The sequence below is a fragment of the Balaenoptera ricei genome, unplaced genomic scaffold (assembly GCF_028023285.1).
Source record: "Balaenoptera ricei isolate mBalRic1 unplaced genomic scaffold, mBalRic1.hap2 scaffold_358, whole genome shotgun sequence".
Taxonomy (NCBI): domain Eukaryota; kingdom Metazoa; phylum Chordata; class Mammalia; order Artiodactyla; family Balaenopteridae; genus Balaenoptera; species Balaenoptera ricei.
The window spans coordinates 154,279-172,213 of record NW_026777566.1 but is presented as its reverse complement, the minus strand read 5'-3'; the positions used below and the strand labels follow the sequence as shown (position 1 = coordinate 172,213).

General features: G+C 45.5%; 1 long non-coding RNA gene across 1 annotated transcript; it reads right to left on the bottom strand.

The window, feature by feature from the left end:
- Window positions 1-4,057: 4,057 nt before the first annotated feature.
- On the bottom strand, window positions 4,058-12,958 carry LOC132358771 (uncharacterized). The gene is made up of 4 exons (XR_009500511.1): window positions 12,848-12,958; window positions 9,330-9,444; window positions 7,571-7,685; window positions 4,058-4,167 (listed from the first exon to the last, which is right to left on the bottom strand). It is a non-coding gene; the product is annotated as an uncharacterized LOC132358771 (long non-coding RNA).
- Window positions 12,959-17,935: the final 4,977 nt, after the last annotated feature.

Below are 17,935 nucleotides of genomic sequence, written 5' to 3'. Positions count from 1 at the left end.
CAGATACCGTTCCATAAACCCAATATGTAATAGAAAGACCTACTCCTTGCTCTGTGAACTGGACTCAACACCCCCTATTCACCGCACAAGAATATATCTGACTAGTAAGAATCTTAAAACCTATGTATTGATATCTCTCTGGAAGTGAGGCAAGTGGCTGTAAAGCGGCAGAAACACAGCCGTGAAAAGCAGCTAAACCCCATTATAAAAATAAATTCCTTTTAAAAACCCGTGAAACAAAGACAGTGAAAGAGAGAGAAATTCTTACAAAATTCGTACAGGGGCTGTGATGCAACCTGGATTGACCATATCTAGACCCACAGCTGGATGAGGCATAAGGGTGGACACTCTCGGGGCTGAGAGGTTTGGTGAGGTTGGGGGAGCAAACGCAGAGCCTTTAAAGTAATACTGCCTGTTACCCATCCCATGGGTCCCAAATCTCCAGGTTCAAGGGCATCTTCCTACCTCGAAAACATGCATGAGAAACCCAGAAGGTGGTACACCGTGTGATCGGGAAAGGTTTCTAAAACGCACCTCATTTCTCATCTCCTTGTGCTCGGGTTCGCCATTCCAGCCGCTTTACTAGCAATCTCCCTCCTTGGAGAATCAGCACCTTTAACCTCCCATTCCGTACAGCTTGCAATTTGTCCTGAGGATGAACGGGAAGAGGGGGAGCCAATGAGAGACTAGCTCTAGGTGTTGGGACAGGCACAGGTCACTCTATTTTCCCATCAGGAAGAAGAATTAACCACAGGCTCAGCCTGCCGCCTGGAAGCACAATAGGGCCTGAGGCAATCCTGCGCTTTTGCGGCCAGCTCCCAAAAAAGCGAGTTGAAAAATGGAGCTCAGGGGCACTGCAATTCACAAACCTGCAGAGTTGTAAATGGTAACTCTCGTCCACAAATATATTGAGGGAAGGCAACGAAGAGGATCTGAAAGCAAGGCAGAATTGCAGGAAACAGATTTCAGGAGGTCGATTCGAATCGCCTTTAAAGCACATGAAAAGCGGCAAAACGTCGACAATGATGCCCTTGGCCAAAAAGGGCGTATGCGTTTTTTCCTGAATATATTCAGGAAAAAACGCATACGCCCTTTTCGGCCAACCAAGCAACCTGGAAAGTCAAATCAGCGCTACAAAGAAGTCTCGCTTCCCATCGGTCAAAAGGGCCATGCGGAAAAAAGTGTCAAAACCAGAAATGCAGAACAGGCCATGGAGAAATGGGAGCCTTGCTACGCTGATGGGCGGGATGTAAATTGCCAACAGCCACTCTGGAGAAGTGTACGGTGTGTCCTGAAACATCGAAAAAGCACAGCTTAGAGCGCATAGGGCACTTCCACTCATGGGCGTATAAATTGGGAAAACTAAAAATCAGCAAGACACAGGCACCCCAAAGTTTGGGGCTGCTCTGTTGACAAGAACCTCCACTTCGTGACACCTTAAATATCCCAGGAAAGAGAAAAATGGATAAAGAAGTGGTGGTCCTTATGTACAATGGAATATCACTCAGCCATGAAATCAATGTCATAAGGCTAGTAGCAGCATGATGAGTGGCTTTAGCTACGACGATTCTATGTGAAATAAGTCATACAGAAAAACACACTTATTATAAGCTATCACTTATAGAGGGAATGTAAAAACCGCTACACTTGAACTGAATTACAAAACAGAACAGAGTCACACGTTTAGAAAACACATTATGGCTGCTTAACGGGAAAGGTGGGGTGGGGTGATGCATAAAACAAGGGTTTCAAATGAGCTCAGATACCGTTCCATAAACCCAATATGTAATAGAAAGACCTACTCCTTGCTCAGTGAACTGGACTCAACACCCCCTATTCACCGCACAAGAATATATCTGACTAGTAAGAATCTTAAAACCTATGTATTGATATCTCTCTGGAAGTGAGTCAAGTGGCTGTAAAGCGGCAGAAACACAGCCGTGAAAAGCAGCTAAACCCCATTATAAAAATAAATTCCTTTTAAAAACCCGTGAAACAAAGACAGTGAAAGAGAGAGAAATTCTTACAAAATTCGTTCAGGGGCTGTGATGCAACCTGGATTGACCATATCTAGACCGACAGCTGGAGGAGACATAAGGGTGGACACTCTCGGGGCTGAGAGGTTTGGTGAGGTTGGGGGAGCAAACGCAGAGCCTTTAAAGTAATACTGCCTGTTACCCATCCCATGGGTCCCAAACGTCCAGGTTCAAGGGCATCTTCCTACCTCGAAAACATGCATGAGAAACCCAGAAGGTGGTACACCGTGTGATCGGGAAAGGTTTCTAAAACGCACCTCATTTCTCATCTCCTTGTGCTCGGGTTCGCCATTCCAGCCGCTTTACTAGCAATCTCCCTCCTTGGAGAATCAGCACCTTTAACCTCCCGTTCCGTACAGCTTGCAATTTGTCCTGAGGATGAACGGGAAGAGGGGGAGCCAATGAGAGACTAGCTCTAGGTGTTGGGACAGGCACAGGTCACTCTCTTTTCCCATCAGGAAGAAGAATTAACCACAGGCTCAGCCTGCCGCCCAGAAGCAGAATAGGGCCTGAGGCAATCCTGCGCTTTTGTGGCCAGCTCCCAAAAAAGCGAGTTGAAAAATGGAGCTCAGGGGCACTGCAATTCACAAACCTGCAGAGTTATAAATGATAACTCTCGTCCACAAATATATTGAGGGAAGGCAACGAAGAGGATCTGAAAGCAAGGCAGAATTGCAGGAAACAGATTTCAGGAGGTCGATTCGAATCGCCTTTAAAGCACATGAAAAGCGGCAAAACGTCGACAATGATGCCCTTGGCCAAAAAGGGCGTATGCGTTTTTTCCTGAATATATTCAGGAAAAAACGCATACGCCCTTTTTGGCCAACCAAGCAACCTGGAAAGGCAAATCAGCGCTACAAAGAAGTCTCGCTTCCCATCGGTCAAAAGGGCCATGCGGAAAAAAGTGTCAAAACCAGAAATGCAGGACAGGCCATGGAGAAATGGGAGCCTTGCTACGCTGATGGGCGGGATGTAAATTGCCAACAGCCACTCTGGAGAAGTGTACGGTGTGTCCTGAAACATCGAAAAAACACAGCTTAGAGCGCATAGGGCACTTCCACTCATGGGCGTATAAATTGGGAAAACTAAAAATCAGCAAGACACAGGCACCCCAAAGTTTGGGGCTGCTCTGTTGACAAGAACCTGCACTTCGTGACACCTTAAATATCCCAGGAAAGAGAAAAATGGATAAAGAAGTGGTGGTCCTTATGTACAATGGAATATCCCTCAGCCATGAAATCAATGTCATAAGGCTAGTAGCAGCATGATGAGTGGCTTTAGCCACGACGATTCTAAGTGAAATAAGTCATACAGAAAAACACACTTATTATAAGCTATCACTTATAGAGGGAATGTAAAAACTGCTACACTTGAACTGAATTACAAGACAGAACAGAGTCACACGTTTAGAAAACACATTATGGCTTCTTAACGGGAAAGGTGGGGTGGGGTGATGCATAAAACAAGGGTTTCAAATGAGCTCAGATACCGTTCCATAAACCCCATATGTAATAGAAAGACCTACTCCTTGCTCAGTGAACTGGACTCAACACCCCCTATTCACCGCACAAGAATATATCTGACTAGTAAGAATCTTAAAACCTATGTATTGATATCTCTCTGGAAGTGAGTCAAGTGGTTGTAAAGCGGCAGAAACACAGCCGTGAAAAGCAGCTAAACCCCATTATAAAAATAAATTACTTTTAAAAACCCGTGAAACAAAGACAGTGAAAGAGAGAGAAATTCTTACAAAATTCGTTCAGGGGCTGTGATGCAACCTGGATTGACCATATCTAGACCCACAGCTGGAGGAGACATAAGGGTGGACACTCTCGCGGCTGAGAGGTTTGGTGAGGTTGGGGGAGCAAACGCAGAGCCTTTAAAGTAATACTGCCTGTTACCCATCCCATGGGTCCCAAATCTGCAGGTTCAAGGGCATCTTCCTACCTCGAAAACATGCATGAGAAACCCAGAAGGTGGTACACCGTGTGATCGGGAAAGGTTTCTAAAACGCACCTCATTTCTCATCTCCTTGTGCTCGGGTTTGCCATTCCAGCCGCTTTACTAGCAATCTCCCTCCTTGGAGAATCAGCACCTGTAACCTCCCGTTCCGTACAGCTTGCAATTTGTCCTGAGGATGAACGGGAAGAGGGGGAGCCAATGAGAGACTAGCTCTAGGTGTTGGGACAGGCACAGGTCACTCTATTTTCCCATCAGGAAGAAGAATTAACCACAGGCTCAGCCTGCCGCCCAGAAGCAGAATAGGGCCTGAGGCGATCCTGCGCTTTTGCGGACAGCTCCCAAAAAAGCGAGTTGAAAAATGGAGCTCAGGGGCACTGCAATTCACAAACCTGCAGAGTTATAAATGATAACTCTCGTCCACAAATATATTGAGGGAAGGCACCGAAGAGGATCTGAAAGCAAGGCAGAATTGCAGGAAACAGATTTCAGGAGGTCGATTCGAATCGCCTTTAAAGCACATGAAAAGTGGCAAAACGTCGACAATGATGCCCTTGGCCAAAAAGGGCGTATGCGTTTTTTCCTGAATATATTCAGGAAAAAACGCATACGCCCTTTTCGGCCAACCAAGCAACCTGGAAAGGCAAATCAGCGCTACAAAGAAGTCTCGCTTCCCATCGGTCAAAAGGGCCATGCGGAAAAAAGTGTCAAAACCAGAAATGCAGAACAGGCCATGGAGAAATGGGAGCCTTGCTACGCTGATGGGCGGGATGTAAATTGCCAACAGCCACTCTGGAGAAGTGTACGGTGTGTCCTGAAACATCAAAAAAACACAGCTTAGAGCGCATAGGGCACTTCCACTCATGGGCGTATAAATTGGGAAAACTAAAAATCAGCAAGACACAGGCACCCGAAAGTTTAGGGCTGCTCTGTTGACAAGAACCTCCACTTCATGACACCTTAAATATCCCAGGAAAGAGAAAAATGGATAAAGAAGTGGTGGTCCTTATGTACAATGGAATATCACTCAGCCATGAAATCAATGTCATAAGGCTAGTAGCAGCATGATGAGTGGCTTTAGCTACGACGATTCTAAGTGAAATAAGTCACACAGAAAAAGACACTTATCATAAGCTATCACTTATAGAGGGAATGTAAAAACCGCTACACTTGAACTGAATTACAAAACAGAACAGAGTCACACGTTTACAAAACACACTATGGTTGCTTAACGGGAAAGGTGGGGTGGGGTGATGAATAAAACAAGGGTTTCAAATGAGCTCAGATACCGTTCCATAAACCCAATATGTAATAGAAAGACCTACTCCTTGCTCAGTGAACTAGACTCAACACCCCCTATTCACCGCACAAGAATATATCTGACTAGTAAGAATCTTAAAACCTATGTATTGATATCTCTCTGGAAGTGAGTCAAGTGGCTGTAAAGCCGCATAAACACAGCCGTGAAAAACAGCTAAACCCCATTATAAAAATAAATTACTTTTAAAAACCCGTGAAACAAAGACAGTGAAAGAGAGAGAATTTCTTACAAAATTCGTTCAGGGGCTGTGATGCAACCTGGATTGACCATATCTAGACCCACAGCTGGATGAGACATAAGGGTGGACACTCTCGCGGCTGAGAGGTTTGGTGAGGTTGGGGGAGCAAACGCAGAGCCTTTAAAGTAATACTGCCTGTTACCCATCCCATGGGTCCCAAATCTCCAGGTTCAAGGGCATCTTCCTACCTCGAAAACATGCATGAGAAACCCAGAAGGTGGTACACCGTGTGATCGGGAAAGGTTTCTAAAACGCACCTCATTTCTCATCTCCTTGTGCTCGGGTTCGCCATTCCAGCCGCTTTACTAGCAATCTCCCTCCTTGGAGAATCAGCACCTTTAACCTCCCGTTCCGTACAGCTTGCAATTTGTCCTGAGGATGAACGGGAAGAGGGGGAGCCAATGAGAGACTAGCTCTAGGTGTTGGGACAGGCACAGGTCACTCTATTTTCCCATCAGGAAGAAGAATTAACCACAGGCTCAGCCTGCCGCCCGGAAGCAGAATAGGGCCTGAGGCGATCCTGCGCTTTTGCGGCCAGCTCCCAAAAAAGCGAGTTGAAAAATGGAGCTCAGGGGCACTGCAATTCACAAACCTGCAGAGTTATAAATGATAACTCTCGTCCACAAATATATTGAGGGAAGGCAACGAAGAGGATCTGAAAGCAAGGCAGAATTGCAGGAAACAGATTTCAGGAGGTCGATTCGAATCGCCTTTAAAGCACATGAAAAGCAGCAAAACGTCGACAATGATGCCCTTGGCCAAAAAGGGCGTATGCGTTTTTTCCTGAATATATTCAGGAAAAAACGCATACGCCCTTTTTGGCCAACCAAGCAACCTGGAAAGGCAAATCAGCGCTACAAAGAAGTCTCGCTTCCCATCGGTCAAAAGGGCCATGCGGAAAAAAGTGTCAAAACCAGAAATGCAGAACAGGCCATGGAGAAATGGGAGCCTTGCTACGCTGATGGGCGGGATGTAAATTGCCAACAGCCACTCTGGAGAAGTGAACGGTGTGTCCTGAAACATCGAAAAAACACAGCTTAGAGCGCATAGGGCACTTCCACTCATGGGCGTATAAATTGGGAAAACTAAAAATCAGCAAGACACAGGCACCCCAAAGTTTGGGGCTGCTCTGTTGACAAGAACCTCCACTTCGTGACACCTTAAATATCCCAGGAAAGAGAAAAATGGATAAAGAAGTGGTGGTCCTTATGTACAATGGAATATCCCTCAGCCATGAAATCAATGTCATAAGGCTAGTAGCAGCATGATGAGTGGCTTTAGCTACGACGATTCTAAGTGAAATAAGTCATACAGAAAAACACACTTATTATAAGCTATCACTTATAGAGGGAATGTAAAATCCGCTACACTTGAACTGAATTACAAAACAGAACAGAGTCACACGTTTAGAAAACACACTATGGCTGCTTAACGGGAAAGGTGGGGTGGGGTGATGCATAAAACAAGGGTTTCAAATGAGCTCAGATACCGTTCCATAAACCCAATATGTAATAGAAAGACCTACTCCTTGCTCAGTGAACTGGACTCAACACCCCCTATTCACCGCGCAAGAATATATCGGACTAGTAAGAATCTTAAAACCTATGTATTGATATCTCTCTGGAAGTGAGTCAAGTGGGTGTAAAGCGGCAGAAACACAGCCGTGAAAAGCAGCTAAACCCCATTATAAAAATAAATTACTTTTAAAAACCCGTGAAACAAAGACAGTGAAAGAGAGAGAAATTCTTACAAAATTCGTTCAGGGGCTGTGATGCAACCTGGATTGACCATATCTAGACCCACAGCTGGAGGAGACATAAGGGTGGACACTCTCGCGGCTGAGAGGTTTGGTGAGGTTGGGGGAGCAAACGCAGAGCCTTTAAAGTAATACTGCCTGTTACCCATCCCATGGGTCCCAAATCTGCAGGTTCAAGGGCATCTTCCTACCTCGAAAACATGCATGAGAAACCCAGAAGGTGGTACACCGTGTGATCGGGAAAGGTTTCTAAAACGCACCTCATTTCTCATCTCCTTGTGCTCGGGTTTGCCATTCCAGCCGCTTTACTAGCAATCTCCCTCCTTGGAGAATCAGCACCTGTAACCTCCCGTTCCGTACAGCTTGCAATTTGTCCTGAGGATGAACGGGAAGAGGGGGAGCCAATGAGAGACTAGCTCTAGGTGTTGGGACAGGCACAGGTCACTCTATTTTCCCATCAGGAAGAAGAATTAACCACAGGCTCAGCCTGCCGCCCAGAAGCAGAATAGGGCCTGAGGCGATCCTGCGCTTTTGCGGACAGCTCCCAAAAAAGCGAGTTGAAAAATGGAGCTCAGGGGCACTGCAATTCACAAACCTGCAGAGTTATAAATGATAACTCTCGTCCACAAATATATTGAGGGAAGGCACCGAAGAGGATCTGAAAGCAAGGCAGAATTGCAGGAAACAGATTTCAGGAGGTCGATTCGAATCGCCTTTAAAGCACATGAAAAGTGGCAAAACGTCGACAATGATGCCCTTGGCCAAAAAGGGCGTATGCGTTTTTTCCTGAATATATTCAGGAAAAAACGCATACGCCCTTTTCGGCCAACCAAGCAACCTGGAAAGGCAAATCAGCGCTACAAAGAAGTCTCGCTTCCCATCGGTCAAAAGGGCCATGCGGAAAAAAGTGTCAAAACCAGAAATGCAGGACAGGCCATGGAGAAATGGGAGCCTTGCTACGCTGATGGGCGGGATGTAAATTGCCAACAGCCACTCTGGAGAAGTGTACGGTGTGTCCTGAAACATCGAAAAAACACAGCTTAGAGCGCATAGGGCACTTCCACTCATGGGCGTATAAATTGGGAAAACTAAAAATCAGCAAGACACAGGCACCCCAAAGTTTGGGGCTGCTCTGTTGACAAGAACCTGCACTTCGTGACACCTTAAATATCCCAGGAAAGAGAAAAATGGATAAAGAAGTGGTGGTCCTTATGTACAATGGAATATCCCTCAGCCATGAAATCAATGTCATAAGGCTAGTAGCAGCATGATGAGTGGCTTTAGCCACGACGATTCTAAGTGAAATAAGTCATACAGAAAAACACACTTATTATAAGCTATCACTTATAGAGGGAATGTAAAAACTGCTACACTTGAACTGAATTACAAGACAGAACAGAGTCACACGTTTAGAAAACACATTATGGCTTCTTAACGGGAAAGGTGGGGTGGGGTGATGCATAAAACAAGGGTTTCAAATGAGCTCAGATACCGTTCCATAAACCCCATATGTAATAGAAAGACCTACTCCTTGCTCAGTGAACTGGACTCAACACCCCCTATTCACCGCACAAGAATATATCTGACTAGTAAGAATCTTAAAACCTATGTATTGATATCTCTCTGGAAGTGAGTCAAGTGGTTGTAAAGCGGCAGAAACACAGCCGTGAAAAGCAGCTAAACCCCATTATAAAAATAAATTACTTTTAAAAACCCGTGAAACAAAGACAGTGAAAGAGAGAGAAATTCTTACAAAATTCGTTCAGGGGCTGTGATGCAACCTGGATTGACCATATCTAGACCCACAGCTGGAGGAGACATAAGGGTGGACACTCTCGCGGCTGAGAGGTTTGGTGAGGTTGGGGGAGCAAACGCAGAGCCTTTAAAGTAATACTGCCTGTTACCCATCCCATGGGTCCCAAATCTGCAGGTTCAAGGGCATCTTCCTACCTCGAAAACATGCATGAGAAACCCAGAAGGTGGTACACCGTGTGATCGGGAAAGGTTTCTAAAACGCACCTCATTTCTCATCTCCTTGTGCTCGGGTTTGCCATTCCAGCCGCTTTACTAGCAATCTCCCTCCTTGGAGAATCAGCACCTGTAACCTCCCGTTCCGTACAGCTTGCAATTTGTCCTGAGGATGAACGGGAAGAGGGGGAGCCAATGAGAGACTAGCTCTAGGTGTTGGGACAGGCACAGGTCACTCTATTTTCCCATCAGGAAGAAGAATTAACCACAGGCTCAGCCTGCCGCCCAGAAGCAGAATAGGGCCTGAGGCGATCCTGCGCTTTTGCGGACAGCTCCCAAAAAAGCGAGTTGAAAAATGGAGCTCAGGGGCACTGCAATTCACAAACCTGCAGAGTTATAAATGATAACTCTCGTCCACAAATATATTGAGGGAAGGCACCGAAGAGGATCTGAAAGCAAGGCAGAATTGCAGGAAACAGATTTCAGGAGGTCGATTCGAATCGCCTTTAAAGCACATGAAAAGTGGCAAAACGTCGACAATGATGCCCTTGGCCAAAAAGGGCGTATGCGTTTTTTCCTGAATATATTCAGGAAAAAACGCATACGCCCTTTTCGGCCAACCAAGCAACCTGGAAAGGCAAATCAGCGCTACAAAGAAGTCTCGCTTCCCATCGGTCAAAAGGGCCATGCGGAAAAAAGTGTCAAAACCAGAAATGCAGAACAGGCCATGGAGAAATGGGAGCCTTGCTACGCTGATGGGCGGGATGTAAATTGCCAACAGCCACTCTGGAGAAGTGTACGGTGTGTCCTGAAACATCAAAAAAACACAGCTTAGAGCGCATAGGGCACTTCCACTCATGGGCGTATAAATTGGGAAAACTAAAAATCAGCAAGACACAGGCACCCGAAAGTTTAGGGCTGCTCTGTTGACAAGAACCTCCACTTCATGACACCTTAAATATCCCAGGAAAGAGAAAAATGGATAAAGAAGTGGTGGTCCTTATGTACAATGGAATATCACTCAGCCATGAAATCAATGTCATAAGGCTAGTAGCAGCATGATGAGTGGCTTTAGCTACGACGATTCTAAGTGAAATAAGTCACACAGAAAAAGACACTTATCATAAGCTATCACTTATAGAGGGAATGTAAAAACCGCTACACTTGAACTGAATTACAAAACAGAACAGAGTCACACGTTTACAAAACACACTATGGTTGCTTAACGGGAAAGGTGGGGTGGGGTGATGAATAAAACAAGGGTTTCAAATGAGCTCAGATACCGTTCCATAAACCCAATATGTAATAGAAAGACCTACTCCTTGCTCAGTGAACTAGACTCAACACCCCCTATTCACCGCACAAGAATATATCTGACTAGTAAGAATCTTAAAACCTATGTATTGATATCTCTCTGGAAGTGAGTCAAGTGGCTGTAAAGCCGCATAAACACAGCCGTGAAAAACAGCTAAACCCCATTATAAAAATAAATTACTTTTAAAAACCCGTGAAACAAAGACAGTGAAAGAGAGAGAATTTCTTACAAAATTCGTTCAGGGGCTGTGATGCAACCTGGATTGACCATATCTAGACCCACAGCTGGATGAGACATAAGGGTGGACACTCTCGCGGCTGAGAGGTTTGGTGAGGTTGGGGGAGCAAACGCAGAGCCTTTAAAGTAATACTGCCTGTTACCCATCCCATGGGTCCCAAATCTCCAGGTTCAAGGGCATCTTCCTACCTCGAAAACATGCATGAGAAACCCAGAAGGTGGTACACCGTGTGATCGGGAAAGGTTTCTAAAACGCACCTCATTTCTCATCTCCTTGTGCTCGGGTTCGCCATTCCAGCCGCTTTACTAGCAATCTCCCTCCTTGGAGAATCAGCACCTTTAACCTCCCGTTCCGTACAGCTTGCAATTTGTCCTGAGGATGAACGGGAAGAGGGGGAGCCAATGAGAGACTAGCTCTAGGTGTTGGGACAGGCACAGGTCACTCTATTTTCCCATCAGGAAGAAGAATTAACCACAGGCTCAGCCTGCCGCCCGGAAGCAGAATAGGGCCTGAGGCGATCCTGCGCTTTTGCGGCCAGCTCCCAAAAAAGCGAGTTGAAAAATGGAGCTCAGGGGCACTGCAATTCACAAACCTGCAGAGTTATAAATGATAACTCTCGTCCACAAATATATTGAGGGAAGGCAACGAAGAGGATCTGAAAGCAAGGCAGAATTGCAGGAAACAGATTTCAGGAGGTCGATTCGAATCGCCTTTAAAGCACATGAAAAGCAGCAAAACGTCGACAATGATGCCCTTGGCCAAAAAGGGCGTATGCGTTTTTTCCTGAATATATTCAGGAAAAAACGCATACGCCCTTTTTGGCCAACCAAGCAACCTGGAAAGGCAAATCAGCGCTACAAAGAAGTCTCGCTTCCCATCGGTCAAAAGGGCCATGCGGAAAAAAGTGTCAAAACCAGAAATGCAGAACAGGCCATGGAGAAATGGGAGCCTTGCTACGCTGATGGGCGGGATGTAAATTGCCAACAGCCACTCTGGAGAAGTGAACGGTGTGTCCTGAAACATCGAAAAAACACAGCTTAGAGCGCATAGGGCACTTCCACTCATGGGCGTATAAATTGGGAAAACTAAAAATCAGCAAGACACAGGCACCCCAAAGTTTGGGGCTGCTCTGTTGACAAGAACCTCCACTTCGTGACACCTTAAATATCCCAGGAAAGAGAAAAATGGATAAAGAAGTGGTGGTCCTTATGTACAATGGAATATCCCTCAGCCATGAAATCAATGTCATAAGGCTAGTAGCAGCATGATGAGTGGCTTTAGCTACGACGATTCTAAGTGAAATAAGTCATACAGAAAAACACACTTATTATAAGCTATCACTTATAGAGGGAATGTAAAATCCGCTACACTTGAACTGAATTACAAAACAGAACAGAGTCACACGTTTAGAAAACACACTATGGCTGCTTAACGGGAAAGGTGGGGTGGGGTGATGCATAAAACAAGGGTTTCAAATGAGCTCAGATACCGTTCCATAAACCCAATATGTAATAGAAAGACCTACTCCTTGCTCAGTGAACTGGACTCAACACCCCCTATTCACCGCGCAAGAATATATCGGACTAGTAAGAATCTTAAAACCTATGTATTGATATCTCTCTGGAAGTGAGTCAAGTGGGTGTAAAGCGGCAGAAACACAGCCGTGAAAAGCAGCTAAACCCCATTATAAAAATAAATTACTTTTAAAAACCCGTGAAACAAAGACAGTGAAAGAGAGAGAAATTCTTACAAAATTCGTTCAGGGGCTGTGATGCAACCTGGATTGACCATATCTAGACCCACAGCTGGAGGAGACATAAGGGTGGACACTCTCGCGGCTGAGAGGTTTGGTGAGGTTGGGGGAGCAAACGCAGAGCCTTTAAAGTAATACTGCCTGTTACCCATCCCATGGGTCCCAAATCTGCAGGTTCAAGGGCATCTTCCTACCTCGAAAACATGCATGAGAAACCCAGAAGGTGGTACACCGTGTGATCGGGAAAGGTTTCTAAAACGCACCTCATTTCTCATCTCCTTGTGCTCGGGTTTGCCATTCCAGCCGCTTTACTAGCAATCTCCCTCCTTGGAGAATCAGCACCTGTAACCTCCCGTTCCGTACAGCTTGCAATTTGTCCTGAGGATGAACGGGAAGAGGGGGAGCCAATGAGAGACTAGCTCTAGGTGTTGGGACAGGCACAGGTCACTCTATTTTCCCATCAGGAAGAAGAATTAACCACAGGCTCAGCCTGCCGCCCAGAAGCAGAATAGGGCCTGAGGCGATCCTGCGCTTTTGCGGACAGCTCCCAAAAAAGCGAGTTGAAAAATGGAGCTCAGGGGCACTGCAATTCACAAACCTGCAGAGTTATAAATGATAACTCTCGTCCACAAATATATTGAGGGAAGGCACCGAAGAGGATCTGAAAGCAAGGCAGAATTGCAGGAAACAGATTTCAGGAGGTCGATTCGAATCGCCTTTAAAGCACATGAAAAGTGGCAAAACGTCGACAATGATGCCCTTGGCCAAAAAGGGCGTATGCGTTTTTTCCTGAATATATTCAGGAAAAAACGCATACGCCCTTTTCGGCCAACCAAGCAACCTGGAAAGGCAAATCAGCGCTACAAAGAAGTCTCGCTTCCCATCGGTCAAAAGGGCCATGCGGAAAAAAGTGTCAAAACCAGAAATGCAGAACAGGCCATGGAGAAATGGGAGCCTTGCTACGCTGATGGGCGGGATGTAAATTGCCAACAGCCACTCTGGAGAAGTGTACGGTGTGTCCTGAAACATCAAAAAAACACAGCTTAGAGCGCATAGGGCACTTCCACTCATGGGCGTATAAATTGGGAAAACTAAAAATCAGCAAGACACAGGCACCCGAAAGTTTAGGGCTGCTCTGTTGACAAGAACCTCCACTTCATGACACCTTAAATATCCCAGGAAAGAGAAAAATGGATAAAGAAGTGGTGGTCCTTATGTACAATGGAATATCACTCAGCCATGAAATCAATGTCATAAGGCTAGTAGCAGCATGATGAGTGGCTTTAGCTACGACGATTCTAAGTGAAATAAGTCACACAGAAAAAGACACTTATCATAAGCTATCACTTATAGAGGGAATGTAAAAACCGCTACACTTGAACTGAATTACAAAACAGAACAGAGTCACACGTTTACAAAACACACTATGGTTGCTTAACGGGAAAGGTGGGGTGGGGTGATGAATAAAACAAGGGTTTCAAATGAGCTCAGATACCGTTCCATAAACCCAATATGTAATAGAAAGACCTACTCCTTGCTCAGTGAACTAGACTCAACACCCCCTATTCACCGCACAAGAATATATCTGACTAGTAAGAATCTTAAAACCTATGTATTGATATCTCTCTGGAAGTGAGTCAAGTGGCTGTAAAGCCGCATAAACACAGCCGTGAAAAACAGCTAAACCCCATTATAAAAATAAATTACTTTTAAAAACCCGTGAAACAAAGACAGTGAAAGAGAGAGAATTTCTTACAAAATTCGTTCAGGGGCTGTGATGCAACCTGGATTGACCATATCTAGACCCACAGCTGGATGAGACATAAGGGTGGACACTCTCGCGGCTGAGAGGTTTGGTGAGGTTGGGGGAGCAAACGCAGAGCCTTTAAAGTAATACTGCCTGTTACCCATCCCATGGGTCCCAAATCTCCAGGTTCAAGGGCATCTTCCTACCTCGAAAACATGCATGAGAAACCCAGAAGGTGGTACACCGTGTGATCGGGAAAGGTTTCTAAAACGCACCTCATTTCTCATCTCCTTGTGCTCGGGTTCGCCATTCCAGCCGCTTTACTAGCAATCTCCCTCCTTGGAGAATCAGCACCTTTAACCTCCCGTTCCGTACAGCTTGCAATTTGTCCTGAGGATGAACGGGAAGAGGGGGAGCCAATGAGAGACTAGCTCTAGGTGTTGGGACAGGCACAGGTCACTCTATTTTCCCATCAGGAAGAAGAATTAACCACAGGCTCAGCCTGCCGCCCGGAAGCAGAATAGGGCCTGAGGCGATCCTGCGCTTTTGCGGCCAGCTCCCAAAAAAGCGAGTTGAAAAATGGAGCTCAGGGGCACTGCAATTCACAAACCTGCAGAGTTATAAATGATAACTCTCGTCCACAAATATATTGAGGGAAGGCAACGAAGAGGATCTGAAAGCAAGGCAGAATTGCAGGAAACAGATTTCAGGAGGTCGATTCGAATCGCCTTTAAAGCACATGAAAAGCAGCAAAACGTCGACAATGATGCCCTTGGCCAAAAAGGGCGTATGCGTTTTTTCCTGAATATATTCAGGAAAAAACGCATACGCCCTTTTTGGCCAACCAAGCAACCTGGAAAGGCAAATCAGCGCTACAAAGAAGTCTCGCTTCCCATCGGTCAAAAGGGCCATGCGGAAAAAAGTGTCAAAACCAGAAATGCAGAACAGGCCATGGAGAAATGGGAGCCTTGCTACGCTGATGGGCGGGATGTAAATTGCCAACAGCCACTCTGGAGAAGTGAACGGTGTGTCCTGAAACATCGAAAAAACACAGCTTAGAGCGCATAGGGCACTTCCACTCATGGGCGTATAAATTGGGAAAACTAAAAATCAGCAAGACACAGGCACCCCAAAGTTTGGGGCTGCTCTGTTGACAAGAACCTCCACTTCGTGACACCTTAAATATCCCAGGAAAGAGAAAAATGGATAAAGAAGTGGTGGTCCTTATGTACAATGGAATATCCCTCAGCCATGAAATCAATGTCATAAGGCTAGTAGCAGCATGATGAGTGGCTTTAGCTACGACGATTCTAAGTGAAATAAGTCATACAGAAAAACACACTTATTATAAGCTATCACTTATAGAGGGAATGTAAAATCCGCTACACTTGAACTGAATTACAAAACAGAACAGAGTCACACGTTTAGAAAACACACTATGGCTGCTTAACGGGAAAGGTGGGGTGGGGTGATGCATAAAACAAGGGTTTCAAATGAGCTCAGATACCGTTCCATAAACCCAATATGTAATAGAAAGACCTACTCCTTGCTCTGTGAACTGGACTCAACACCCCCTATTCACCGCGCAAGAATATATCTGACTAGTAAGAATCTTAAAACCTATGTATTGATATCTCTCTGGAAGTGAGTCAAGTGGGTGTAAAGCGGCAGAAACACAGCCGTGAAAAGCAGCTAAACCCCATTATAAAAATAAATTCCTTTTAAAAACCCGTGAAACAAAGACAGTGAAAGAGAGAGAAATTCTTACAAAATTCGTTCAGGGGCTGTGATGCAACCTGGATTGACCATATCTAGACCCACAGCTGGAGGAGACATAAGGGTGGACACTCTCGGGGCTGAGAGGTTTGGTGAGGTTGGGGGAGCAAATGCAGACCCTTTCAAGTAATACTGCGTGGTACCCATCCCATGGGTCCCAAATCTGCAGGTTCAAGGGCATCTTCCTACCTCGAAAACATGCATGAGAAACCCAGAAGGTGGTACACTGTGTGATCGGGAAAGGTTTCTAAAACGCACCTCATTTCTCATCTCCTTGTGCTCGGGTTCGCCATTCCAGCCGCTTTACTAGCAATCTCCCTCCTTGGAGAATCAGCACCTTTAACCTCCCGTTCCGTACAGCTTGCAATTTGTCCTGAGGATGAACGGGAAGAGGGGGAGCCAATGAGAGACTAGCTCTAGGTGTTGGGACAGGCACAGGTCACTCTATTTTCCCATCAGGAAGAAGAATTAACCACAGGCTCAGCCTGCCGCCCGGAAGCAGAATAGGGCCTGAGGTGAACCTGCGCTTTTGCGGCCAGCTCCCAAAAAAGCGAGTTGAAAAATGGAGCTCAGGGGCACTGCAATTCACAAACCTGCAGAGTTATAAATGATAACTCTCGTCCACAAATATATTGAGGGAAGGCAACGAAGAGGATCTGAAAGCAAGGCAGAATTGCAGGAAACAGATTTCAGGAGGTCGATTCGAATCGCCTTTAAAGCACATGAAAAGCAGCAAAACGTCGACAATGATGCCCTTGGCCAAAAAGGGCGTATGCGTTTTTTCCTGAATATATTCAGGAAAAAACGCATACGCCCTTTTTGGCCAACCAAGCAACCTGGAAAGGCAAATCAGCGCTACAAAGAAGTCTCGCTTCCCATCGGTCAAAAGGGCCACGCGGAAAAAAGTGTCAAAACCAGAAATGCAGAACAGGCCATGGAGAAATGGGAGCCTTGCTACGCTGATGGGCGGGATGTAAATTGCCAAGAGCCACTCTGGAGAAGTGTACGGTGTGTCCTGAAACATCGAAAAAGCACAGCTTAGAGCGCATAGGGCACTTCCACTCATGGGCGTATAAATTGGGAAAACTAAAAATCAGCAAGACACAGGCACCCCAAAGTTTGGGGCTGCTCTGTTGACAAGAACCTCCACTTCATGACACCTTAAATATCCCAGGAAAGAGAAAAATGGATAAAGAAGTGGTGGTCCTTATGTACAATGGAATATCACTCAGCCATGAAATCAATGTCATAAGGCTAGTAGCAGCATGATGAGTGGCTTTAGCTACGACGATTCTAAGTGAAATAAGTCACACAGAAAAAGACACTTATCATAAGCTATCACTTATAGAGGGAATGTACAAACCGCTACACTTGAACTGAATTACAAAACAGAACAGAGTCACACGTTTACAAAACACACTATGGCTGCTTAACCGGAAAGGTGGGGTGGGGTGATGAATAAAACAAGGGTTTCAAATGAGCTCAGATACCGTTCCATAAACCCAATATGTAATAGAAAGACCTACTCCTTGCTCAGTGAACTGGACTCAACATCCCCTATTCACCGCACAAGAATATATCTGACTAGTAAGAATCTTAAAACCTATGTATTGATATCTCTCTGGAAGTGAGTCAAGTGGCTGTAAAGCCGCATAAACACAGCCGTGAAAAACAGCTAAACCCCATTATAAAAATAAATTACTTTTAAAAACCCGTGAAACAAAGACAGTGAAAGAGAGAGAATTTCTTACAAAATTCGTTCAGGGGCTGTGATGCAACCTGGATTGACCATATCTAGACCCACAGCTGGATGAGACATAAGGGTGGA